Source organism: Aplysia californica, unplaced genomic scaffold, assembly GCF_000002075.1.
Source record: "Aplysia californica isolate F4 #8 unplaced genomic scaffold, AplCal3.0 scaffold00116, whole genome shotgun sequence".
Taxonomy (NCBI): domain Eukaryota; kingdom Metazoa; phylum Mollusca; class Gastropoda; order Aplysiida; family Aplysiidae; genus Aplysia; species Aplysia californica.
The window spans coordinates 135,267-143,974 of record NW_004797386.1 but is presented as its reverse complement, the minus strand read 5'-3'; the positions used below and the strand labels follow the sequence as shown (position 1 = coordinate 143,974).

General features: G+C 41.9%; 1 protein-coding gene across 1 annotated transcript in view; it reads right to left on the bottom strand.

The window, feature by feature from the left end:
- The window catches only part of LOC101847099 (beta-hexosaminidase), a gene marked incomplete in the record, with an annotated part of 55,678 nt that overhangs the window by 45,988 nt on the left and 982 nt on the right, over nt 1-8,708 (bottom strand).

Genomic DNA, 8,708 nt, shown 5'->3' with positions numbered 1-8,708 from the left:
GAGAGAGAGAGAGAGAGAGAAGGGGGTGAAGAAAGAGAGCGAGAGAGAGAGAGAGAGAGAAGGGGGGTGGGGAAGAGAGAGAGAGAGAGAGAGAGAGAGAGAGAGACAGAGACAGAGAGAGAGAGAGACAGAGAGAGAGAGAGAGACAGAGAGAAGGAAAGAAAGAGAGAGAGGAGCAGACCATACCAGAGCACCCACCAACTACCCTGAGCAATAGTCGATAGCAATTTCAGGACTGATTTTGTAGCAGCAGGGAAACGGTGTAAAACCACATCATGTTATTTTATATGTCAATTAAAAAATGACAGAAAGACTTGAGTGAACAGTTTTGCTTTGACAAGTTTCCCGATACATCTGTGGCCTTGAAATGAACCCTGGGGGCATTCTTTATTATTTCCGTCAGCAACAGATGTTTTCGATATTTCATTTAACCCTATCCATACGCCCTGGTGTCATTTTGTACCCCCGGGGTTGTATTCTTCACATTTTAGAATACTTCTGGTACGAAGATCTCTTTGAAACTTTCAGTATTTCTCAAAAAATCATTTTGACAGACTGCTATGCGCAAAGCGTACGGATCGGATTAACGAGTAAATTTCCTCTTAGGAAAGTGGTGGCACAGAGTTCCCCACGCCGTATGGGGATACGTTAGCAAAACACGACGTACGGATAGGGTTAAATAGAACGTCACTAAATGAAAGCCAACTTTTTGCTTTTCCTTAAAAACAGCTCCCCCCCCCCTCCCAAGGGTAGTGCTACTGACTGAAGTGTCTTTAGGTCATTCCCAAAAGGGGGGGGGGATATTAACACGTTCTTATAATGTACAGTATTACTGTTAATGGGCTGCTTTATCAATGTCATGTTCATACTGTGTCAGAACAACATAGGGGGAACTGCTGCTTTTTCTTTCCACATCCTTCCTATCGTCGTTTTTCCTCTACCTCTTCTGTATGTTTGTTACTGTCTTGTGAACTATTTCCGGAGTGCATTGATAGTCGAAGCAGACTTTGTACTGTTGGGGCTAAAGAGATGAGCAGAGTAAGCCCGATTCCCGTTTGGACTTCTCTGTTGACATCCACCCCTTGGCGCTCATATGACCTTATGCAGTTGCGAGCGTCTTAAAACCTTACTTAACCCTATCCGTACGCCATGTTTTACTATCGTATCAATACGATGTGAAGAACTCTGAGCCACAATTTTCGAAAGAGGAAATTTACTCGTTCATCCGATCCGCACGCTTTGCATAGCAGTCTGTCAAAACGATTTTTTTTTAGAAATACTGAAAGTTTCAAAGAGATCTTCGAACTAGAAGTATTCTAAAAAGTGAAGAATACAACCCCCAGGGTACAAAATGACTCCACGGCGTGCGGATAGGGTTAAACAAACAATTGGTCCCTTTCAAGGACAAGCGGGCTAGCCCAGATTTCGGGGGTTTCCAGATATCTTGATCTGCACCAAAAGTGGACATTGCCCAACCTATAGGAGAAGTTTGGTCTCAGTGTTGTGGGTATATTTTTTTGGTGATAGAGAAAACTCTCCTTGTCTTTTAAAGAAACTGAACAAGGGGCAAAAACTTTACCTTCGATTTTCTCAAAACAGCATTTTTCGGGATAGCCCCCTTGTGCTTAAAAGCGACAAATTAAAGCCAGTACGGCGAGGCAGAGAGCTTACTCGCCAATCACTTACGGTTGCAAGTCCGAGAGCCTAACCACTAGGCCACCGACGCCACTAAGTAATTAATGTAAGCCAAATTTTTTCCTTTCCTTAAAACCAGTACGTACTGTCGGAAAAAGCAAAAAAAAACAAAAAACAATTTATAATTGGCTGGTTTTTTGGGGACTTTGAAATTATTTGATTTTTGTTGTTGTTTTTTATGTTGTTGGTTGTGGTGGTGGTGGTGGTGGTGGTCGTTTTGTTGCGTTTGTTTGCTTGTTAATGTTTGTTGTTTTTTTAACAGTGTTGTATTTGGTCTCGCCCATATCTGTGTGGCAAACCTCACTTCATAAAAAGAAGAGATCCGAGAAAAAAAAAAGAAATTATATATTTTTTGTTCATCTGTGATTCAAATTTCGCTCACCGTTCATAAGGGAGAATTAATGCTCTACTAAATCGAGAATTTAAAGGTCATCACTAAAAAAAAAAAAATTTTTTAAAAACAAGAGAACACGTTGCTTATTAAATCTAGTAGTTATATGCAAACATTTTTTAACAATACAAATCAAGATCATTTTGATGGCAGAAATTGGAATACAGCGGTGCATTCTATCAGAAGTTATCAGCGAAAAAAAACTGTTTAAAATTCCAATATTGCGCCTTCTACCCTTGCCTAACATATAGTTAAAGATAAGTTCTAGTTCTCATTTCCAGAAAAAGTATTATAACTCCTCACCCGCCCCCTCCCCCCGTAAAAAACCAGTGAAGTTCAGGTCTCAATTCTGGAACACCCTATAGCTAAGCTCCCAGATCCCCCCACCCCCCTCTTCCTTCTTTCCTCTTCACTCTCTACCCGTCCAAATAGAACCTTCTGTCGTTCTTAAATCTCGGCTATGGATCAAACTTTAGGGTGAAAGCGATATTGTAGGATACTCATGTCTAAAGCCATAGATTTACAAGTATTTTTACAATCTCCACACTGATTACAGAAATTGATTTGGGCCATTTTTTGTTTTTCAGTCTTGTGAAGAGGGCATCTACAGACATACAATTACGAGAACAGATGGCGCCAAAGTAATCAAAGAATCTATAGACAGCTGTGTTTCTTACCCAACTTCACAATAGGAGCGCAAAACGGAAAATCGAAAAAGAAGGAATTAACAAACTATGAAAATAGAAACAAAAATGTTACCCGTAACACAAAAACAACCCCCCCCCCCCCAAAAAAAAATTGAAACGAGGATTAAACTACAGATTAATTAAAGTGGAATAACAATTATTCTCCAAAACAGGAATTAAAAACTATGAAAATAGAAACTTAAAATATCACCAGTGATTAAAAAACAAACCCCTCCCCCCTCCCCCCTTCACCCTTCAAAAAAAACATGGAAAGAGAATGAAACTGGAAACTGAAAAAAGTGACAAATACTCCAAAACAGGGGTGTGGTCAGTAGATGAGAAAAAGGAGGCTGACGGGATACCTAAAGATAGATCTATAATTGTAAATAAGATTATTGCTTCGATTTTCTGGGCGCCCACAGAGGCAGTGAGCAATGGCGTGTTGGAGGAGAACAAAGACTGGAGTTGATTACATGGGGGAGCAAGGGTAAATGGTCGCTTTTAAGTTTTAAGCACAAGTTTAGTTTTAATAGAGGTTTTACGGCGCTCATAACTGCATAAGGTCATATGAGCGACAGAAGATTATACAATAATAATAGTAGAGGGTTTTACGGCGCTCGCAACGGCATAAGGTCATATGAGCGACAGAAGATTAGAGGTGTTACAAGAGAGTAGTAACAAACATAAAAAAGAAGAAGGAAAGATAAGGACGACAGACGTTTGAGAGGAAAGAAGAAGCAAACCACACCAGAGCACCCGCCAACCACCCACTCACAGCGGCAGTGAGCAATGGCGTGTTGGAAGAGAACAAAGACTGGAGTTGATTACATGGAGAGAGGGTAAATCATGGTCGCTTTTAAGCACACGACGGCTATCCCGAGAAAATCGAAGGAAAAGTTTTTGCCCCTTGTTCAGTTTCTTTAAAAAGACAAGGAGAGTTTTTTCTCTATAACCAAAACAAATATACACACACCAGTGAAACCAAACTTCTCCTATAGGTAGGGCAATGCTGACTTTTGGTGTTGGTGAAGATTTCTGGTAACCCCCGAAATCTGGGTTAGCCTGCCTGGCCTTAAAATCGAGAAAATGTGAGAGAGCTTGAAGACTGACTGTTTTAGTGGAGGTTTTACGGCGCTCGCAACTGCATAAGGTCATATGAGCACCGGAAGATTAGAGCTAGAGGTGTTACAAGAGGGTAACAAACATTAAAAAAAGAAGAAAGGAAGATAAGGACAATAGAGGTTTGATAGGAAAGAAGAAGGAAACCACACCAGAGCACCCACCAACCACCCACGCTTGAAGACTGGGGTAAATGACACTGAATGGCATGAAGATTGGGATGAATGATACTCAGGGAGGGGAGGACTGGCATACAGACTGAAGTGAATTATACTCAGGGGGTGGGTGGGGGGCATAAAAATAGGCGTGAATGATTCGGAAGGCAAAACGAGAGAGACGAAGACGAAGAAGCACTTGAAGAGCACGAGGAGAAAACGACGGTAGTCACAAACTGGAAATTGTGAGGGTGTCAATTTTAAAAGCTTGTGGACTCATAACCATATATATATTTGTTTTTGTTTAGTTTTAACAAGTGTTTTACGGCACTTGCAACACAATAAGGTCATATAAGTGCCGAAGATTAGAGGTGTTACAAGAGAGTAACAAACACAAAAAAGAAGGAGGAGAGATGAGGACGATAGGCTTTTGATAGGAATTTTTTAGGCAAAAGCAGAAGCAAACCACACCAGAGCACCCGCCGACCACCCACTTACATTTGTTCGACAGGTGGTTTATCATTAAGTGTTGTTGAATAGGAAATCTAAGAACAATAGACAACCAACAGTGGAACAGAAATACAGTGAAGTCAACAAGCGTTCAAAATTGCTACCCTAACGATTTTCAGTTCGTGACTACTGTCGTTTTTCCCCTCCAGTTATTTTCATTTGTTTTCCGCCAGCATAGACCGCGTCGCTTACCATCATCCATCAAAATTCTTCCATCTCAACCATCTTGTATAAGTATAGAGCATGCATCAGAATAACATTGAGTACGTATCTAGCTTCAGATTATTATTGTCTATATTGCTGCTCATTTATAATAGTATGCATGTGATTGTAAGACTGCGTGTGTGTGTGCATACGTATGTGTGTGTGTGTGTGTAAGTGTGTGTGTGTGTGTGTAAGTGTGTGTGTGTGTGTGTGTAAGTGTGTGTGTGTGTGTGTGTGTGTGTGTGTGTGTGTGTGTGTGTGTGTGTGCATGTGGTGAAACACCAAACCAATGTGCCAGGATCTTGACAATAAAGATGTACCTTCTCTTATCTTATCGTATCTTATCTTATCTTACCAAAAAGGCGTTGCCGGTACAACATCCAAGAGCTAGCCATGACAGCAACCAGATCGCAGTTACTCAGACTGTCTGTCTTTACACACCCTGATCGCGGTCACTGTACAGTCTATCTTTGTACAACCTGATCCTGGTTACTGTTCAGTCTGTCTTTGCACAACCTGGTGGCGGTCACTGTACAGTCTGTCTTTGCACAACCTCATCGCGGTTACTCAGACGGTCTGCCTTTGCACAATGACAGAAGACGCGTCCCAGCTATCCAAAAGAAGTAGATTAGAAGCCTCAGTTCGCCACGCATCAACACTCAAGTCCAACACGGCACCACAGTCCATGGCACAATAGGCTTGGTTCACACAAAGTTCCCCATTCTGTAACTAGTGTCAAAGATCGTGTATAACAAGATAGTTCACTCCTCTCTTTGAGCCAATTTAAAAAGTGTCCTCAAAATCCGGTGGCGCCCCTCTCAGAAAAAGCGCGGACTCTGCAAACAGAGTTACCCTACTTGTATGAGAAAACAATGAAAATAAAACTAACACACTGTGCTATTCCTATACTTCTTCTGGGAAAACGAAAAAAAAAAACCCACTGAGGGCCATCTGAAGCAATGCGAGGACTTCCGCGGACACGTTTTTGGCCGAGTGAACTATCTTGTTATGTACGATCTTTGCTACTGTCTCGTATAGAAAAAAAGAATATCTCCTCGGAGCATTAACTACGTATGTGAGGCCGGTCGGCGTTGTGTCCTGATTTCTAAAGCCTCTCTTCGATTTCTTTGAATTCCCTTTTTGTACTACTGAATAGGCGACATGCCGAGAGTATCCGTGTGTGTCTATGGGTGAATAGAGCTATTCTCGGTGGCAATCTACGCTGGGAAAGTTAAAGGTTGGACACCACAGACAAATCGTATGTTTACTCAAGAAAGGTGTCAGTGGCATATCACTTCTTGAACGAATGAAAACCAGTCCAGAAAGTATGAGGCACAAGAGAGTGTGCCATGTCAACCAAACGATAGTTGTAATTATGAAAGAACTAAGGGGGGATGGGGCTTGCCCAAAAATCGATCTAGATCTAGATGTACACTTACGGCACACAATCAAATTGGTGCTCAACTTTTGAGACAAATTCGATAAAATGGGATCCTCAATTATATTAGGTTACTATGTCCAGTGTTAATGGTTCAACAGTATCAATGAAAACATGCTCAGGAACAGAAGTGACAGTACCACAGGACGTTTGGGAGAAAATAGATGGCAAACTGGAAAAGCTAAACGGATGTGGCAATGGCGATATTAGCATTGAAGACAAAGCTGTAAGAACCCATTACAGTTCGAGCAAGTCAGCCTTACCTTACTCCCATTGAAACAGAGAATGAAGAGAAGCATGAAAGAATCATCGAGAATTTTAGTAGTGTGAAGGGTTTCACGGCGCTCGAATCATCGAGTAAGGGATGCAGACAGCAAAAGAACGTGAAGGGAAATCCAACCCCAAGAAAAGTCAGACTTACACAGCTGATGGAAACAACCTGGGCATGATTATCTCAAAGGCTGGAATCAAACCTGAACCAACAAAGACTGAAGCAACTCGAGACCATCCACAGAAACCAGGACAGGATGCAAACCCATTACAACGAACAAATACTGCGCGTTTTAGACAAAAGTTCCTTCTAGGCAAGCCAATCCATGGTGTCCATGGTGATTACCAGGGGGGCTGCCCAGTTTGTCACAGGCCCAGTTTGTCACAGGCCCAGTTTGTCACAGGCCCGGTTTGTCACAGGTCCATTTTGTCACAGGTCCAGTTTGTCACAGGCCCAGTTTGTCACAGGCCCAGTTTGTCACAGGTCCAGTTTGTCACAGGCCCAGTTAGTCAATTTTACTTAAGCATTTGAATATTGATGAGTCATAATTACAGCACTTTGACACTGTAGTTGTCACTTTTTTTTATTCTCCACCTTCATATTGGTGGGGTTGAGATAGTCCCTCTCAAACGTCAATTCAGCTAGTGTTGTTCAATATTTTTTTTCCTTTTCGTATGCAAAATCAAAGCAAATTTAAATCACTCTGTAAAATTTCAACAATGAATGTTCTTTCGTTAAAAACAATAGAAAAATAAAATCCAATTCATACAATCAATCAATCATTAATTTACTCTTTTTGAGAGTGTCTAATAACGTCCACCATGCAGGGCACAGTCGAGGCCCGTGTTAAACTGGGCCTATGGCAAACTGGGCAAAAAAATAGTATGATCATTAGCAGGACTTACAGAATACTGGGCCTGTGGCATAACTGGGCCTGTGGCATAACTGGGCCTGTGGCAAACTGGCATGCTTCCATTACCAGCAAAAGGCAGTCTTTTCTAGAAGGAGAAACACTTCTCACTCATAGATCTAATATACACGAAGTCCTGACGAAACATGGCACACATCTGAGGCGAACTTCACGCCTTCTGCACTGAAGTCCGCACACTCAAGCGCACTCACTTATATTATTGCATCGAAGTCAAAATCGACGAACGAATTAAGAACCCCAGTGCGATTTGAAAGCAATGTACAGCACAGCCCTTTTAATTCATGCTTGCTCAACAGTATGAGATCCTACACGATGTCTTACTCCTTTTCACGCATTAAAGATTCTACTAGAGTCTAGATCTAGATCTGTACCAATTTCAGAGGATGCTTGAATTTTCGCGAGTTTTATTCGACTTAAACCCTGCACACACTTGAAAAAATGTCCATTCGTCGCACGGAGGCAAATCTTCCTTTGAAACAGCAGTCTATCCGACCCCCCCCCCCCCCCCAAAAAAAAAAAAAAAAAAAAAAGACAACAGATGTAATAAATATGAAAATCGTGTTCTAGGCTACTTGTTTCACACATTTCTCGTTTCTTCCGTCCATTTTTTCTCAGGTGGTCGCGGTCGTTCACAATAAGAAGGCCCGTGAAAGCAACAAAACCAAAGATATACACATATAAAGGAGACCATAGATGTACACATATAAAGGAGATCACTCTGTGAACAAAACACACAGCGACGGGCGAGCTCGGCTTAACTCAGAACAATGACATGTCAAAAGTGGGCGGTTGGTGGGTGGGTGCTCTGGGTGGTTTCCTCCTTCTTTCCTGTCAAACATACTATATCGTCCGTATCTCTCCATCTCCTTTTTTGCGTTTGTTACTCTTTTTTTACACCTCTAATCATCGGCCCAGGTGGCAGCCGAAGCCTACTCTTATCGATTTCGGACCACCAAGGGATCTTTAACGAGCGCTGCTTGCACACGGGACCTCCGAGAAAGACAGCAGTAAGAAGTAGACAAGGAGTAGCAGGGGAGGGGGCAAAGGAGGTGAGGGAGTGTGGAGGTGTGAGGGGAGAAAGAGAAGACGAAAGCAGATGACAGAACATTGTTAAAGAGCAGGAAAGGATGTGAAAGGAGAAAATTTTAGAAAATTTTAGAGAAGAAAATATTCTCCATCGCTTTCCGGATTCGAACCCAGATCCATTGAATGAGAGGTGAACACTAGATCTATAACTTCTAGACCACGAGAGTCCCCTAATCGAAAGTGATTGCAGACAACAATTCAAACAATCTGTAAAGACCCCCC